At 36.4% G+C, this 19761-nt stretch overlaps 1 protein-coding gene across 5 annotated transcripts in view; it reads right to left on the reverse strand.

Annotated features, from left to right (window-relative positions):
• The window catches only part of RSPO2 (R-spondin 2), a 112208-nt gene that overhangs the window by 13889 nt on the left and 78558 nt on the right, over positions 1–19761 (reverse strand). The gene's annotated exons all lie outside the window — the stretch shown is intronic.

Consider the following 19761-nt stretch of genomic DNA (forward strand, 5'->3'; position numbering starts at 1 on the left):
CTTTTACTGTGCTTTTTCATATTACATCATTACAGAGCCAAGAAATGCATGCTTGTTCCTTTTTTGTTTGTTTTCTCACAACATTGTAGTAGACTCAATATTTCTTCTAAGAAACATTTTTTTTTTTAATATATATGCAATTCCTCATCCTGCAGGTATGCATTCATAGGTCAATACTTCTTTGATCTTCCGGTATAACATTACATTTAACTACATGAAAATTAATTGTATTTGAATGGGACCACTTTACAAAGCAAAGAAATTATTATGCTAGAGTATTGTTTACTATTATAAACAGAATTTTTATTTTAATTTTTAAATAGGATTGACTGAAACAAACAGCAATGCTGTATAGTACCATATTAAGGCCATCATAACTTTCTCCTTGACATCCAGCCAGCATGTGGTTTAATTTTACTGTGGTAAAGATAAGAAAACTTTATAGATCTATAAAAGTCCCAAGTTTAAACATATCCATTTCAAGTACAGTAGCTATTCCTGCCTGTGACTTCTGTGATGCTTTTGTTTGCTTCATTTCTACAGATGCAAATATTAATCTAAAAGGAGATCAACTGATTTTGCAGAACCTTTCCACATATGAATGTACAGTATCATTCGTCACATGAAGAAACTTTATCTTGAAATGAATTCTGCATGGATAAACTTATCTGCCAGTTGTACAATAAAAAGAAAACAAACCACATTGGGCTGGACTTGACTGTAAGCCTCTTAGAGCCTCTACCAACTTTTACACCAGAAGCTGCAAAAAATAGACAATAAAATGTGATTTGACAGGGAAGTGCCATAGAACCTAGAATTGTTATGCACCTTCACCATAAAAACCTATGTCTAGAAAGAGCCATGAAACCTGAACAGATTGCATTTCCAGAATGAAATGAGTATTGCTGAGGTTAGGAGGAATGCCCCTTTCTGGATACAACTGGAGCAGCTGAGGACATTTGCCCCAGCAATGCCTCAGTGCCCAGCACCTGGCAATCATTGCTCTCACAGCTTTGTGTGCAGAAGAGACTGTATTATCAACTGCTAATCCACATAAGCAGAAAACAGGGCCTGCAGGACCACTCAAGCTATCTACCTGGGTCCTTAAGGCCACCCGGATGACCCCGTGCAGGACTGAATGGGAGTGATCCTGTTCCTTCCCCGGCACAGCTGTGTAGCTGTGAACACCCGGAGCAGGGCAGCACTGCCTTCAGATACATAGCAAACATGCAAATCTGAATGAAGTTTACATTGAAAAAGACTTTCCTAAACTGAAGTTACACCTCGACAACAAACTTATCCACAAGAGCTGTTTCACATACTTAGACTGAATAACGAGCATGAATTTCAACCCTAAGTGCATCACTATTTAAACATGTTGTATTTAAAACATTTATATATATATATATCAGTACTATATATATATAGTGTATATATATATATATAGTGTGTATATATTTATATATATAGTACTGATTTTAAGAAAAACACTGAAATACCTTATTTTCCTACCCAGAAGTTACAGACATGGATTTGTTAGGGGAATGAATGGTCTGCAGCACCTCTGTTGACAGCCTGTTGCTGCAGATGCTCTCAGCACCACAGGGGGCTGTCTTCCCCCCTCATATACACAGCAGCTGGATTCAGCCTTGGCATCAGATGATAAGAAGCAGTATAACGTGGTGTCTAATAATACATATGGAGTGGACAAATTAGGTTATCTTCATATTCTGATTTACATATGCAAGAAAGACAGAACTATATTTCCACCATAAGTTTAAAGTCATTCTAAACTAAAATGAATACTGAAGGTTTTTTTTCCTGCATAAAATATTTAAAATATATATTCACTGATAAAGCTGAAAAAAAAAAAAAAAAAGTGTGGATGCTTTGTTAAGACAAAACGGAAAACGAATATATGAAATAAACACAGCATGTAGCTTAAGGGCCACTTGCCATAAAAGGCTTTTCCTGACTGGAAGTTACAGATGTACTTAAAAAACAGATGTACATCAAAGGCTGTTGATTAGAAGCACAGAGAGAAGTAATTATCAGTTATTTTTCTTCCAAAAAGAAATTCTTTATTCTAATACCAATAAAACCTTAGTATGTACAGAATGAGTCTATGGGTTTAATTAACCATATGAAAATATCAATGTATATGCTATTCCTGTTCCACGTCATCACTCTCTCATGGATACTTTGGGTGCGCTTCTGACAGATGCTTCATTGGCTTCGTTATTGTGTGACAGTGTTAGGTTAAAAATATTGCATAACTGAAATTGTTTGAGATCAATTCATTTTAAGCTTAGAAAACAAATCCCTGATGCTAACAGTTCTTTGTGGGCCAGAGGTATTTCCACCAGTAATAGAGAGCCCATCCTGAACACTACAGCTGGTACAGCAGGACAAACCACAGTCCTTGCTAAACTGGTGGCCAGACACAAGTAGTACAGGTTTGAACGTTGTCCTGAAATACCAGCAGCTTCCCTGGCACATTTCTGATTCGTGCCAAATAGTAATTCTCCCAGGAATGGTACATTCCTTTCTGTACATTTTTTGCAGAATATCAAGAGATGATGAAAGAAACCTTAACTCTTTAAAACTCTTGACTAACTTCAAATTAGTAGCTGTTTTTCAGGCAACAACTTTTACATTTCTGACTTGGGACACAGTTGTGATAAGCCCCCAGACTGCAATGTATGGATCTAAAAGCAGACATCTGAGTGCATACTTTGACTGCATACTCAGCCTGAGCTGACACTGTTTCACATGCTGGAAGGAAGTATTTATTTGAATCAAGCTCAGTTAAGTGATTATCAGCTTCGCACATTGAAGTATAGTTGAGCTCTACTGAATGTTAATTATTTCATCATGTTAGCAAATACTCATTTCTTGGCCAGTGTCTTCATCACAATTTGTTCCATGTGTTGATGTAAACTGTCCTATAAGATTAATAATGGGTGACAACTGGATCATTTTAGGGTGTGACATACTTATTAAATTAGTTACAAACATCCACTCAACTGTTTATTTTATTTACTGAGACAATTAATCCACCATTTATGCCACTTTCCTTCTCCTTAAATAAGACTGGAGACAACATTTTAAAATTCTCCTTTGCTGACTTCAGGAAATTCTTTTCAAAATTCTGTTGGAATTTATTCTCCTTCTAATTGTGCTTAACATCTTGCCAGTTTCCTTCTGTGTAGCCAAGTGATAACTGACTCCTTAACACTATCCTTTATTCTCCTTAAAGTGCTGTACACACATTTGGCTTTGATGTGATTTCTGCTGTTGTTATTTTTTTTTGTGTGTAAATAAACTTTAGATAATAGCAATGTCCCCGGACCAGAATTGAATGGTAAAGATAAAGTACTAATATCCAGTCAAAAAGAAATGTTTGTAACAGAAGTATGCATTTGCCTGTCTACACAGAGAATTAAATTTTCCACAATTATATGAAATATTAGTTAGAAATTGTCAGTATTGTAGTTTTCCTCTAACAGAACTATAGAAACATCCTAGGTAGAATAATACTCTCTGTTAATTTTATTTGTCATATGTACACATTTTTGTTTGTTAGTGGATGATTAGTAGTAACTTAGTTCCTATGATGTGTAAATTTTCTCTTCAAAAAAGTTTTTGGTGTATTAGAAAGTTAAGAATCACAAAACAGATTAACTCTCATATCTCTATGATGAACCTTCAGAATGCACTTAGTAGTTATATATATGTAGTTAACTAAACACAGCAATCCTGCCACCTATACAATAAGCATGCCACACAGAAAATTAAGTTTTAAAATGAACATTAAGATTTAGCACCAACACCACAAGTTCTTTGAGTATATTAGTTATTTCCAAAGTCAAAGTTTCATTCATACACACTTGACTTTTAAAGGAAAATACCTCAGTCATTTGAATATTTTGTAATACCGAAAAATAATTCAACCATTTTAAAATACTGATCAGTTTCTGCATGGGTCTATCCAAGAGAAGAACCACACAGAAACGTTTAAGAGTCATCTGTGATATAAGAGCAACAAAGCAATTATTCATTGTCAGGAAATGTGTTTATTTAGATTAAATGATCATTACATTGTTCTTTTCCAAGAAATACAATTCAATGCTCTTTAGACAATATGCTATTTAAAAATATTTTGAATTAATAAATGAGATGATTTTTTTTAAATCTGTATAAATATACAAGTGAAATACTTGTGAAACAAGGCTTTCCATGCCAAGCATCAAATATGGGGAATTTTTTATGATTTAGTATGAATTCCTGGAAAACACCATTTATCAGAGAAAAAACTGGCCAAACTTTCACAGTATCTGCTCTAACAGGCGCCACTGCAATGGACTTCAGATCTATGAACAGGCCAAGAACAGAAGCTAAAACTAACAATGAACAATGCAATATGTTACAAAGTGGGAAAACAGCTTTTTTTTTTTTTCTTTTTTTTTTTTTCTAGATGGTAATAGATGGGATTGATTTTGATCCATAATTTACATAGTGAAGAACTTAACTGGTCTGATTTCATCAAATATTGTTTTGATAAGTGATTCCATTCTGAATTTTCATTTCAATTGTTTGGCAATGAAAATATAGTCATTTTTGAAGAGCTGACTTATTCTCTTCTTACGTGCAAGAATTTCTGCTTGGGAACACAACTGAGTTTTCAAACAACAGATCAGATATAAGAAGTTTGTTCACTCCATGCTGGCCAGAAATCTTGAGCAATGCACTGACCCTTGAATTTCATAAATCCTCAAAAACATAGGCTGATAATGTTACAGGCTGAGACAAACAGCTCGTAGCATCAGAACACAAGAACATGGAAGTGGCTGCTCTGGGTAAACCAAAGATCCACCAAAACTACTATTGGAGCAGTGGCCCCAAACTAATATGTCAGTATCTGTATAAGCGGACGAAAATAAGTGCTCCCTTTCACAAGAAACTTCACCATCATGCATGAGGCCTGGTGTTTAAGTGGCCACGCTGAGCCACTTTCTGCAGGAGGGCTTGTAAACATTTTTTTGCTGGGGAATGCATTTTCTGGTAGAATACTTGGAAGTGAATGCCGAAATATCTGCCCTTCTGATGCTCGGTATCTTCTTTGCCACTTCATGATTGTCACATTGCAAAGCTGGTTAAGATCATGTATCTGTGACATTTTGGCTCCTAATTTTTCAGCTGATTACAGATCATGCCAAACTTCCTTTGTACAGAAGGGTCAGTAGAATTTGCATGACACTGAAAATGCACGAAACCTAGTTTTAACAAGGGAAAAGCATAGGACATGTATTGAACCTGCAAGTCTCACAAGTACTGCATGTGACATGAGAGATCAGAAATGATAAGGGAACATCTGAACCACTGTATCCAATAAGACTAGAAGATAGAGGGATAAAGAATGGAGTTAAGCTAACCCTAACAGTGTTCTCAGGTTAAAATCAGGACACCTTATTTCATGGCCCCATGATTCGCATCAGGTCCGTTCTAAACATTACAGGGACATGAACCAACTTCTTTACCAATGCCAACCTACAGTATCACTCATCTGTACAGAGGCTGTCAATGAAAAACTCATACCTTCATATCATGTGAATCACTGCAACTCTAATTCAAATGCTTTATGAATCAGGCTTACAACATCTGGAGGAAAGGCTCAGAGAGCTGGGACTGCTCAGCCTGGAGAAGAGGAGGCTCAGGGGGAACTCATCAATTTCTATAAACACCTGAAAGGAAGGTGCACAGAGGACGGAAACAGACTCTTGTCAGTGGTGCCCAGTGCCAGGACAAAAGGCACTGTGCACTAACTGGAACACAAGAGGCTCCATCTGAACATCAGGAAGCATTTCTTTACTGTAGGTGTGACAGAGCCCTGGCACAGGCTGCCCAGAGGTTGTGGGTTCTCCTCCTTGGAGACCTCCAGACACCTCCTGGACACAGTCCTGGGCACCCTGCTCTGGGTGTCCCAGCTTGGGCAGGTGTGGCACCAGGTGGCCTCCAGAGGTCCCTCCCAACCTCAACCATTCTGTGATTCTGTGATCTGTATTTCAATTATCCTAGGTTTACAGCCATAGAAAGTATTGCATACTTTTGCTTATGACTTCCAATTACTTACAGTTTTGAAAACTTATCCTGAATGTTGGTTACAAAAGATGAAAGCATGTGGAGACACAAATTTCAGATAAAATGACTGAATAGTTGGCAAAACTTTATTCTCTCTTGCAGACCTCTACTTTTAAGATTACCTCTTTTATAAATTGATATCAGACAACATTCTGAAATAAGATCTTTATCATTATTGGGAAAGGAAAGAGAAAATGATTTTCCTGATGCTTAAATGGGGTCAGAAAAGAATTATGTTATATATATTCTGTTAATATTCTGTGCTGATGCTCACTTATTCATCCAGCTATTGTACTAATGCAAATCATAAGAGTTTGTTGCAGATGTGCAGCTATATATAATTCAGCCAAATCATCTGGTCTTTTTGCATTGAGAATCTTCACCAATAAGATGACAGTGGGTTTAATGAATATATTAAAATAGAATCTTAAGCACAGCACCTTCCTGCCAACCCTGCCACAACCACCAAAACTGCAAACTTTCAGTTGTAAATGTTATTTTGAGAAGATTAAAATATAGACTGTCTTAGAAACCAAGATACAAGTTGCTAATAGATTTCAGACTTTAATGTTGACATTTCAAGACAGAATCTTTTCAGGTTCTACAGTCACTAATGATATTTCTTATTATTACGGTAGTAGAGAGTCGGAGATTGACAGAGTCATTGTACAACAGAGCAGGTGATTTACGATCATGGAAAAGAGACAAAAATGGTTTTAGTACCTCAGTTGTAAGGACATAGCATCCACAGATGTAACAAAAAATGACCTTCAGATAAACCAAATGAGCTGCGGATATTTTGCTTGAATTACTGTATGTTAGATAAGCTCTAATTACATTTTTTTATTGTATTTTTTTTAGACAGCTCTCTACATGTTTAAAAATTGCCCATGATTGCCTGCAGTTTTCCAGTGAGACCTAAGTCTTCTATAAGGGCAACATCTACAGCTGAACTAAAATATCATGTGCTCTAAACGATATATCTTTAAGGCACACTTGTTGCATCACTTGTTTTTCTTGTATTAATAGAGAACTACATAATTAATAATAAAGCCACAAACTTTCTGACAATGTTCTTACTTTCAAGACAGAAAACAATACAATTGTTACTTACTGTCTTCTTCAAATAGTATTTTGAATTCAAACAACTCCTACATACACACTGATCAGGATTTCTTACTTAAAGGCTGTACAAATATCCCCACATTACTCAGAGTATCTATTAAATACAGAACAGTATCACCACAAAACATCAAAATTGTCTTGTAGGTAGAAAAAAAAACCTGCCTAGACAAGTTACATAAATGAATTTATTTCATGCAAAATCAATGATAGCTCACAAAAATGTAGGAGTGCTTCTTAGCATGCGTAAATAAATGAGGCATACAGAGTGGATAACACTGGTTATTTAAAATAAATAAATAAATTTAAAAAAAAAAAAGGAGCAGAAGGAAACTGGGAAAGGCAGGAGGGATGTCATTAAACAGATAGAACCATGTCAAAGACAGAAGGAAGAAGAATGCATGCAGAGGAACTGAAGATCTCACAAAATAATTCTGAAATGTGCTAAAAGCCTGATAGTCATTAGGCCCAACTAAAGGCAGAGGGAATGGCATGGAGGAATTAGGGTGAATTTATGTTAAGTGTTGTTTTTTAATCACCCTCTGATGAACTAATTACCTATTTAATATATTATTTTCTTTTTAAAAAACAATTGTAATTATTTCATAGGAGGGCAGTAATCTGATATCATTACGTTCATCTACTAAGCTCAGCAACTTCAAAAATGTAGCTTTTGTTGCAGCTCCTACACTTTGATACATATACCTGGAGCTGTCATTTGCAGCATGCACCATGCACAGAACCTCTACAAGCACTTGCCAGCTAATCTGTCTTTGTATGAGCATCCTGAGTGCAGTGTAGCTACATCAGACAAGAATACCAAGGCTTGTCTCAATAGAGAACTGACTAATTATGCAGAAGATTTACATGGAGCCATTATGAAGTATTACCAGACATTTTTTTCTCAAGTGACTTTAAAAATATATATATATATTGAATTTTGTTGTGGCTATGTTTAGAGAACTAAGAAAAAGGGATGGGGGGGCAGAGTAGAAATTTCCCAAGAAAAATGCACAATGTGCACAACAGCTCTGTCTCCTCTCCAAAACTTTGTTATTCCATTGAAACTCATTTATTGTTCTTACCATGAGATAGAGTTTTAATGTTATTTACTAGCCACATCTTGACATTTAGAAAAATATCTGTATATCAAGTAACACAATTATACACAGTACAATAACAATATAATCATACAAAACAAAACACAATCCTTTAATCACCATCTGAATATTTTCATATGCTTCAGCAATTCCTACTTTTAGCCAGTACTGGAAGCTCAAAAAAACTGAAAGAATGATTGTTTTTATGGTATGACTTCAAGGAAAGATTTTACATGTTTTTCACCTAGTGAAATGTTTATCCTTTCTTTTTAAGGGTAAGATAAATTAACTCATGTTGAAGCCTTTTTGTAATAATACAGAAAGGTAAGTATTCTTGAGGTCAAAATGGTAGGTTAGGATTCAAGGGATGTGGGTTAATATCAGGACTCTATTTAAAGATATAGTGTGCTATCATTATTCCAAACTAATACACAGTTCACTACTATCTACAATAAAGAAATCTGTCCCTCACTATCCATTTCATTATTCCACTGCTTGATTTAGCCTTGTAAAAATATGTTTTAAAATACTTGAAAACAAATTGAGGAAATTTTCACTGATGTCAATCAATTCCAAGAATAGTGTAAAGAAAGTTTTCTTGCCAGATTTGAATCCAATTCTTAAGACAAAGTCATGGAGGGCTCCTTGAAGAGTGTTCAGCACATGTGACAACCAGATTATTTTGTCCTATTTGGACTAAGTACAACTGCAACATATTCAGAAATATTTCATAAATTACCTCACCGTTTTGGAAAAAAAAAAAAATTAGAACATCATCTACAATACTACTTGTAATCTAGCAGTTTGCAATTCTGAATATTTGTGTGGAGAAATGTAAGACTGCAAAAATCCCATAGCAACTGTTATATCATTACTTTAGATAGAAAAAGGCTAACTTTAAGATGTACATTTTCACACACACCTGAGGGATTCAGAATAGCAAGTCCAACTAGAATTCAGAAGAGCATTTTGAAAGAAGCCAAAGAATATGCTAAAACACATTCCTCTGAAAAGATACTTTTTAGTAGCAAGTGTTCAAAAGTGCTCAGCACCCAGTAGGGCCTGTTAATAACAAAATTATTATTGAACAAATATATTTGGTGAACTTTCAAAGGCCTGAACAGCAACTGTATATTAAAGGAAACACGATAGCTTAAGTTATCCTTTTTTTAAGTTATTCTAGCTACAAGCATCTCCCATTTAAGAAATAACAGCCAACACACACACACACTAATATTAGTATTATAAAAAGTAAATACTTATTCCCCCAATCTCTCTAAAGTGGAGGGTTATTTTGGGGGGGACAAAATAAGTTTTAGGTATAAATGAAAAATATGAGAGATGTCAAACCTATTTAGAAAAAAATTAAGCACACACAAAATCTAAGTATCCATATCTTAGCCAAATGTGTTGAGTTATAAAAATCAAAGCAGAATAATAAATGTTGGCCCTTAAGCTACAATAACTCAAACAAAAATGTTTCCAAATCTTAATGTTACATACATGATTAAATACTCAATTTCCTGCTATTTTTCCTTCAAAATAAAGCTAGACTTTAATAAGCATGGTATGAGCTTCAAACAAGGGAGATCCAGATCTGATTACTATTATTTTAAAATTTGGCAGAAAATTCCATCCTAGCCAAAGTACCTCTTGCACTTATCTTCAGAAGTGTAAGATCACTATGTTTTAGCTCCTTTTTTAAAGAGAACATGTTTGCTAGCAAAAATGAGATATTATGGAGTTTGTTTAGTATTAACTTCTGCCAAATGTAAACCATTTTTCTGCAAGTCACTATTGGATCATACAGAGAACAGCAGTAACTATTATCACTTCATTTTCTGTAAAACTTTTTAGGCTTGAAACCGCCCATGTTTTCTCCTCGTGACTACTCCAGACTATTAAAGGATTGGAAGGCACTTGCTTTCAACATCTAATATGCTTGGTAGTATGGTAACATCATTACTGTTCATTGGCCTTTTAAAATTTGCATTTTTTATTTTAAATTTCTCAGTTAAACGCCATGTTCATATGTACACTAATGTGATAGGATAACTTAAACTTGAAGACAAGAGAGAAAACATTTTAAAAATAGCTACTTTGTACTAGCAGAATGTAAATATAACTAAAGACTGGAGTATTTTTATGTGTAGCAGGAAATTGCTGTGCTTAATAAAAGCATTTGGAAAACCTGACTATTTCATAACCAGTTTTAGTGCAATCTCTTTGAGGACACACAATTATACCTATTCAACACAAATGAAACTACTGACAGGAAGCAAGGAAGTAAATTACCAGCTATTTAGCTCAGACACAATGCATCTTATTTTAAGAGCCTAAACTAGAATATGAATTTCTAATCTTCTCAAATTAGCATGCTAGATTATTGCATTGAAATTTTCGTTCAGCAATAACACTCAATTTTTTTGTTGTTGTTGTTGTTGCTGACTAGGTTTTACTTGCATACAATGAAAGCAAGCTCTTTGAAAATATGCCAAGTCTACAGTCCTACACAGCAACATTATCTTCTTCACAAAATATATGACAAGTGATTTCATACAGAAATACATCAGAGTTTTCATATGAATATATAAATGAGAAACAGCATTTTGGCAAACATTGAAAACTCTTAACCGGCACCTTTTTAGGTTGGATGTCAGGTACAAGCTTGACAACCCCACTGAGTCAAAAATCATGAGTCAGCCTCAATATCATGAGTAAGATTTAAAACCACTAGATTTTAAATAATTAAGTTCCAGTGTTGTTTTTTTTTTTTTTTTCTTATTTTTTGGTGTTGAAATACTGGTGTGTCTGTGTTTCCAGACTTTCCCCTGCAGCTACAAACACTGGAAAACTAACTAAAATATGAAAACTGTTATTATGTATTGGTTTCATCAGCTCACTTTTAAGAAATCAGGAAACTGGTGACAAAACTCATGCAAGAAAGCCATAAAGGGAACTCCCATTAGTGTACTCATCACTGTCTCATTCTCTTCACTGAATCATCTTAAAAAGTAGTAAGTAAGTAATCACCTCTTTATAACAATTACTGCAAAAGTGATGCATGGCATCTTCCATGATTCCAAGAATTCTGTCCAAGCAAGAAGCTGCACTTTCTGCAAGTGTTCATGGGGGACCCATAGGCAAGCTCAGGAAGCGTGGGATAGATGAGTGGACAGTGAGGAGGATTGGGAACTGGATGGATGGAAGAGCTCAGAGGGTTGTCATCAGTGGTACAGTCTAGATGGAGACCTGTAGCTAGAGGTGTTCCCCAGGGGTCAGTACTGGGTCCAGTCTTGTCAAATTAATTCATCAATGACCTAGATTATGGAATAGAGTGCACCCTCAACAAGTTTGCCGATGTCACAAAACTGGGAGGAGTGGCTGATCCACCAGAAAGCTGTACTACCATTCAGAGGGACCTAGACAGGCTGGAGAGTTGGTCAGTGAGGAACCTCATAAAGTTCAGTAAAGGCAAATGCAGGGTCCTGCACCTAGGGAGGAATAACCATAAGCACCAGGAGAAGCTGGGGGCTGACCTGCGGGAAAACAGCTCTGTGGAGAAGGACCTGGGAGTCCTGGTGGACAACAAGTTAACCATGAGCCAGCAATATGCCCTTGTGGCCAGGAAGGCCAATGGGATCCTGGGGTGCATTAGGGAGTGTTGCCAGCAGGCCGAAGGAGGTGATCCTCCCCCTCTACTCAGCCCTGATGAGGCCACACCTGGAGCATTGTGTCCACCTCCGGACTCCCCAGTACACGAGGGACATGGAGCTACTGGAATGAGTCTAACGGAGGGCTCTGAAGATGATCAGGGGACTGGAGCATCTGTCATACAAGTACAGGCTGAGAGAGCTGGGCCTGTTTAACGTGGAGAAGACTGAGAGAGGATCTTTTCAGTGTGTATAAACATCTGAAGGGAGAGCGCCAAGGGCATGGGACCCATGTTTTCATTTGTGCCCACCAGTAGGACATGAGGCAACTGGTACAAACTGAAGCACAGGAGGATCCAGCTGCGTATGAGGAAAATCTTCTTTACTGTGAGGGTGACAGAGCACTGAGACAGGCTGCCCAGAGAAGCTGTGGAGTCTCCTTCTCTGGAGATATACAAAACCCACCTGGATGCTATCCTGTGCAATGAGCTCTAGGCGATCCTGCTCAGCAGAGGGGTTGAACTAGATCATCTTCAGAGGGCCCTTCCAATCTTGGCCATTTTGTGATTCTGTGACTGAATACCCTATAGATTACAACGGATCCACTGCTGAGACAATGTTCTTTCTCACTGGCAGCTAAAGCATTGCAACACTGACAGTACCAGAGTTGTTACCAGAAAAAGCATCTTTCCTAAATCAGATATTTTCTGAAGAGGAAGAAGGCCAAACTGTCCATATAGCACTGTTTACAGCAAGTAAGCTTTCCCTAGTGCCTAAATGTCGTCATAGAACAAAAACATTGGAAAAATTTGTTTAAGTGGTATAAAAAGTAGTCAGAATAGTTGAATTGCCAGTGAACTGACATGATGCCTTTACCACATACTGAACAGTCCTCCAGCTCCCATAGTTAATTGTATAATTAGATTAAATTTTGGTTCACATGAAAATAAATAAAACACACCCCTATCAATAGATCCACACCCTGTTTTAATAGCCCTGAAAGATGATACAGAGATGCTGACTTGGACGACTGTGTAAAATATTTTAAGTGGTTCCTTTGCAACATATTGTTCCCAGCTTTGAAGTGCACACAGTGATACAACTCTGCTACAACTCTGACTCCAGCCACTCTATTTAAATTCTTATATTCTATACTCATCCAGTTGAGGCAGGTGTATTTTTTTTTTCTTTTTAATCATTGTTTTTCTAGGACAACCATCCCGGTCTTACATAGAGGATCCAGACTTTCTCAATTAAGTGAGAAGGACTGAAGTTATTTTCTGGCTCCTATTTGAATTTCACTATTAAGTTCTGAGATCCTATTACTTTGTGGAATAACTAATGATTATAATGCACCCAGATTTCCTTTCCATTTTAAGCAATCTTACAACAATGATTTTTTGCTGGTTTTCATGGAGCTTTTCTTGACTTCTGTCTATAAGAATGAAGAAGCTCACACTCATCAGTACTGTTAGAGATCAATAGGTGCTCATCTGTAGAACAATACTGACTTATTCTAGATGAATATCTCATCCAAAGATCTAAGCTGTGACTGCTTTACAAACTCAAACCACAGTTTGAGATACAGTAAGCCTAAGATAGTTAGGTAGATTTTTTGGTTTATTTGTTTGTTTTCCCTCCAAAGAAATGGAGTTTCTTTTCTCTCTCTGAAAATAATAATAATAATAATAATAATAATAATTCAGATGATTGGAAGAAAAGGGAAAATTAATATACTACTCTTTCACAACATACTCCACACACACATAAAAAAAAATCTAGAAAAGATGCATTAATCAACATTTTTTAGAGTTTGAAATTTTAACAATTCCTTACTTAATAAAAACATCCAGTTGAAAGAAATATTTAGCATGTTATAAAACTCCTTATGAAACACACTGACCTTCTTTGGGTCATCTCTATTACTGTGATCTGTAGAAAATATAAATCCCTGTTCTCCTTTTCATTGCCTTAGCTGCAAGAAAAATGAACCTTATTTCACAGGAATTTTCCATTTATATGTCTAGGACTCATGATCCACTGGTTTTCCCTGCTCTCAAAAGAGGTATTACTACAGCCTACTCTCAAGCTGGCATCGGATTGCAGAGCCGATTAGGAAAGCCTGGTGGCAAAAAAATCACGTACTGAGTGCTGAGTATTTTGTATTATAAAAATGACACCATCTGTAATGATTTTGAAACCAACTTCCTTTTGATTCTAGACTTGTATTCTGCCATGGTGCTTTCTTTTAGCCAGAAACCTTCCATCATCTGTTCTAGCTGTTTAACAAGAGCAATGGTTTGAAGCCTGACACAGGACTTGCTCAGAAGATCTTTTTTAACTGTGGAGTTTTTATGGCCCATAAATTTCTTCAGCAATCCATTATCAAACACAATCTCTTTTCTTCTGTTGTAAATACACTCAGAAGAGTTCTTATATATCACCCTTAGTGCTACACAGTAGAGCTGTGAACTGACTTTTAGTGTGTCTCTCCTGCACAATCTTTTGCAATACTTAAAATTTATTCTCTGTATTTTGCCAAATTGTGGGTTTTCTTTGCTGGGCCTCATAAAAGTTGTTTCTTCTAGTTTAGCTGTTATAAGGAACAGATGGTAAATCAGGAGGTAACAAAATAATCTAGTCCACAAATTCAGAGGAAAAATACAAAGCTGGAATTTAAACATCTTTGTGGTAGTTTAACTAGCTGTGTTTTAGAAACCCTTTGGGCATTTGTCATCTTAAGTAGCAGATAAATGTAGAAGTTTTCTCCGTATTTGAGATACTGTAGTATTAAAGCTAAATAAAATCTACATTCAATACAATTCTGCTAGAACTGATCAAAGCTGCCTGGCACTTGCATCTAGTCAACAGCTAAGGTATAATGCAACTTTAAAAACAATGAAATAAGCAAAAAAAAAATGTACAGTTTTTACAGTCCAACTTCTACCATCCTGAAATGCTTGTGTAAGTACAATTGGCAGCCCATTCAAGATGTTCACATTTGTATCCGACAGATAAGCAAAATAATTTAAGAGCTACCTGTCATTTTCATCAGGAATTCATTATAATACATGCCACAGTATTATCATGGGATATTAATGTCATTGGAAATACTTGTGATCTTTATGCTACATGATAGTGCAACTCAAACATAAGTTCCTGAAAGTCATGTCCCTTGTTTGAACTTCTTTTAAAAAGTTCTCAATAAATCTGACATGACACAAAGCAACTGTTCTTACTGGTATCCTACTGCTACTACTCTTTACAGCTAGATACCTGCATGCTTCTCTGCTCTCCAGCAGAGTCAGACTTTTTACCAGGTTCTCAGAAGTCATCAGAGTTGCAGTTCTGAAGAGCTAACTGCCAAGGAATGCTCACAGGAAACCAATAAATTATAATTTGAGTAAAAAGGCTTGAAATGGACAAATGTGAACAGCCAAGCTAACCAGGTTCTACAAGGAAAAAGACCACACATGAACAGTCTTAATAGATGTACTAGCAGTTGGCTACTCTTACTGCAGACATATATTGCAGACAATAGACATGTACAACCTAAGACTGAAGTGCTAAACTTGGAGGTTATATGTAAGGCAGTATAAACTTAGTGTTAATTTGAACTTAAATTTCCTTATACTTGATTAACTCTCTACAAAGTAATACCAACCAACATACTTTCGTATTAAATGGCATAGAATATGTAAGATTTTAATAGAGTGGAGGATATTTTATATTAGTCTTTTGCAGCCCCTTCAGAATCCAAGATATGCCAGTTTAGACACCGCAAATAAATATGTTTAAGAGAGAAGACTGACTGCCAAGGCATAAAGGAGCACTGTTGGGAACCAAGTATACTGAGTCCAGTATTGCCTCCATCATAATTAATACCACTTCTGTGCTAGATCATTTGAAGCACAATGCTATACTGACCCAGATACAGTACCGAGCTCCCTCTGTCGTATTGCATTGATATTTTACATGTTACTACTCATTTAAGGCTCATGCATTTTTAAGACTGTGCCCAGATTATTTAAATATACCCATTATGAATTACAGAGTATAATACCATGTAATATCAATGCAGAACAGCAAAGCCCTGTTCATCATTAGTACTGATTGCTTCCTATTGCTTTTCTTCACTGCTAGTTGTTGCTGTTCCTTTTCCAAACATTATCTGCAGTCACATTCATAGTGCTTCAGAACAAAACTGGAATTCAAATCCTTTAAGAGGAGGTTCTTTTCATTCACCTATGACATGTTAAGCAAAAAGTATTACAGGAATCAGTGGTGGTGAAGTTTTCCAATTTGAGGTAAAAATTACCCCAGAAAGCTCTAAAAAAAATAATTAAAAAAAAATAAAATCACAGTAGATCATTTCCTCTGTTCCACTCCTTCTTGAAGCTTACCAGAGGTAAAGAATGTAAACATATCTAGAAGCAATCAATAAAGGATTTCCACAGTATATCTTTAAGAATCAGTGATGCTGACTCCAGCCTAGTTCTAACGCTGATGGTAACTTAATCACGTGAAAGCAGCTGGAGAGATTGCTCCTCCACCTATTCCCTGTTGGCATTCCCCTTTGACTCCTGTAGCCAGCTGGTGCAAGCTGATTTAATTAAATCTGGCCTACAGCAGAGTACTGGAAGCTGTTGCATTTATGAATTGAGCAGCATCCCCTTCCAGAATTTTGTGAGGCCCTCTGTGATAACTATTTGAGAGGAATGAGAATGAAACCCCCAAGTTAGCACTGATGAGCTATGCATCCATACAGCAAATCACAGTTCTTTATCACAAGCACAACCTCATGTCCTGCAAGATTATATCTGCCTAGCACTGTGCAAAACCTAATAAATCCTGTCTTTCAGTAGAGGTAATCAACTCTTGCACAGTGTTATACTGACACTTTTCAAATGTTTTTGTCTCCAGAACTAGCTTATTCAACACACCAGCTTGGGAGCCTCTGAACTGCACATCATCGTGTATGTGCTCGATGTGTGTCAGATTTTAGAAGTCAATGGAATCCAGTCAGTGAAGTAGCACGTATGGATAGGCTTTACCTTTTGTAGTCAGCTAACAAAGCCATTAATAAGGATTCAAATGTGCCTGCATGAACTTTTTCTGTCTAAAGAGCAAAAAACATGAAGAAGGCCAAACTGCCAATTTCTCATACTCTTTCCTCTCTCGTCCTTTTAGCTGGATTCTTTACTCTCCAGATTCAGGCTCTTTGTTTGTGAGACATGAAAAAAACATTTTTGCTGAATTCAACTGAATACATGAGGCTCCTGTCTTAGGTTGCCTCTAGCTATCAAGCAAGCAGGCTACAGAGCATTCAAAACGATCCTCCAAAAGAAGAAAGCTATTGTAAAGCATCCAGACAGGCCATCACAATCAATCATGTTACAGAGTGTAATGAGTTCCTAACTTAACAGCCAAGCAGCTGTAATTAGCTGCATGTACACTGCTAGCCAGTCAGAGGGTGATGTATGCTTAGATAATTTACTTTCCATTGGTACTGTGCAAGGAGTATGCACCCAGTTAGCTATGGCTCAGCTGAAGAGCTTTAACTACTTCAACTAATAATTTAACTGTTGGCAATCAGATGCACATCCAAAAAATCCTATTTCTGTCACAACTAGTTAGAGATCACCAATCCAGGCCTGCAGGGTAGGCCCGACACGCAGAGTTATACACATTTTCTTATAGCATTCTTAAGCCAGACAGTATCTAAACATTGCATATACAAATAAATCATATTTTCTTTAATATTATGCTGCAGTGAAATCTTTCTACTTCAATCACAGTTGCTGTTGTTTACAGAATAATATTTCATATATCTGAACACTGCCATTGTTAGCACATGTTCTGCTGGGAAGATGAACAGTACAGAAGATGAGTACTGGAATCACCCAACCAAAGATTCTGTCTGGAGCATGTCAGGATATGGTGCTGTATCAATGCTGTGAAAATGAATAATATCTGTATAGCCTAATAAATGTATTACTTTAGAAGAGACTTCTGTGAGAAGAAAGCCTTAGTGAAACCTACGAATCCTTTAAAATGAGCTAGGCCAACTGCTTTATAGACATACCACACCTGAAGCAGATGGATCTCCAGACCTGTCATACCCAGGCCTGCGGCTTGGAAGAGAATATGCATAGAACTGTGCCTCACTGATTGATCCTTAGGGAGGGAAAAAATAATCTCAGGTAGGTGAGGGTTTGCTGGTTTCTCCGCTGTGGCTGAAACAGCTAATTATACTGTATAAAAAAGGCTGTCTGGCTGAGAAATGAGAAATGAGTAAGTATATGTTTTTTCCATGTACAGGTGAATTGTAGTTTCAGAATGAGCAAAAGACAAAACCAACATGAGTTACTTCATAAGGGCATGGACAATAAAATTTGTCAGGCACCTTTTATGGACAAATGCAATTTATGCACTTGGATCAGCTACAACTGTTTTCAGTATTTGTATTTCCATGTGGATTAGCATCTGGCTCTCTTTCCACATTTTTAAACAATCCTGAACTGTGTAATTGCCATGGGATGGTTCTAACTCATACTCTAACTCATAGTCTGGTCATTTATGGGGATTTGCACTGGTACTTATTTGGTTATTCATTAAAAACAGGAAACTCCCATAGGAGATACTGCATCATATGATACTCATGCTACTTCTGAAATACAATATACTTCAGGAAACACACGTGTCAAAAGTATTTATCTGGTCTAAGATATAATAACGACAATTGATAAATTGCATGTACAACTTTTTAGTGATTGGAAAAGCTATACGAAAGCCTTCCCAGGAAAATGTTTCCTATTGCTTTACTTCAACTAAAAAGGAAGATTGGAAGATAATTTATAGAGAAAGGGAAGGGGAAAATGTGCTTGAGTTGGCACTTCTGTACTGCCAGTAATTCACTGACAATCCTTTGAAAATAACTTGAAAATTTATCATGCTGCAATATGATAAAACAATGCATAAATTCCACAGGCTGAAATGTCCTGATAAGGTAAATAAAGCTAAAACCTTGCACTCAAGTGTATGTAGTCCATCATAAGATATGTGTTGGGCAGTGGTCCTAAGAAGGAAAATTAAAACAGAAATCAGATGACAATGATCTTTTTCCACAAGTGTTTTGTCCATGCATTTACAAGTTCTGCTCAAGTCAAAGAGAACCAAGCCTCTTAAAACCTTTTAAAAAAATGACCCCACAGTTAAATAAAAAAACAAATCTAAACCAGGTTCCACGACAAGACTCCAAGGAAATTTAGACTACTTATTTGTATCTAAACAAGTTACAGGTTTCAATACGTAACTTGTACGTATACGTAACAGTTATTTCACCATATTCACACTGAACCAAAAGCCTTTTTAATACTTATCTGGACTAAGACAGCAAAAAATGGTTTGTAGCTGCCGTGTGACTTGATATCAAACTGCTCAACTGCCACACAAGATCTGCCATTCCACTTTCAAGGAAAATACCAACATAAATACTAATCATGTATTAAAAAAAAAAAAAAAAAAAAGGATAAAATTGAGAAATTCTATGAACCTTGAATGGGTACAAGCAAAGACAGAGAATACTGATTACCTTATACTTGGAAGAGTTATTTACAGCCAGCATAGATATTTTTCTAAGCTTTTTCAATTTTACAACTGACAATCATGCAACCTTTCTCACTGATCTCAGTCTCTTTTTCACTCTTATTGTTACTTGGACTCCCAGTGATTAATTACCCCCC

The sequence above is a fragment of the Anser cygnoides genome, chromosome 2, assembly GCF_040182565.1.
Source record: "Anser cygnoides isolate HZ-2024a breed goose chromosome 2, Taihu_goose_T2T_genome, whole genome shotgun sequence".
NCBI lineage: Eukaryota > Metazoa > Chordata > Aves > Anseriformes > Anatidae > Anser > Anser cygnoides.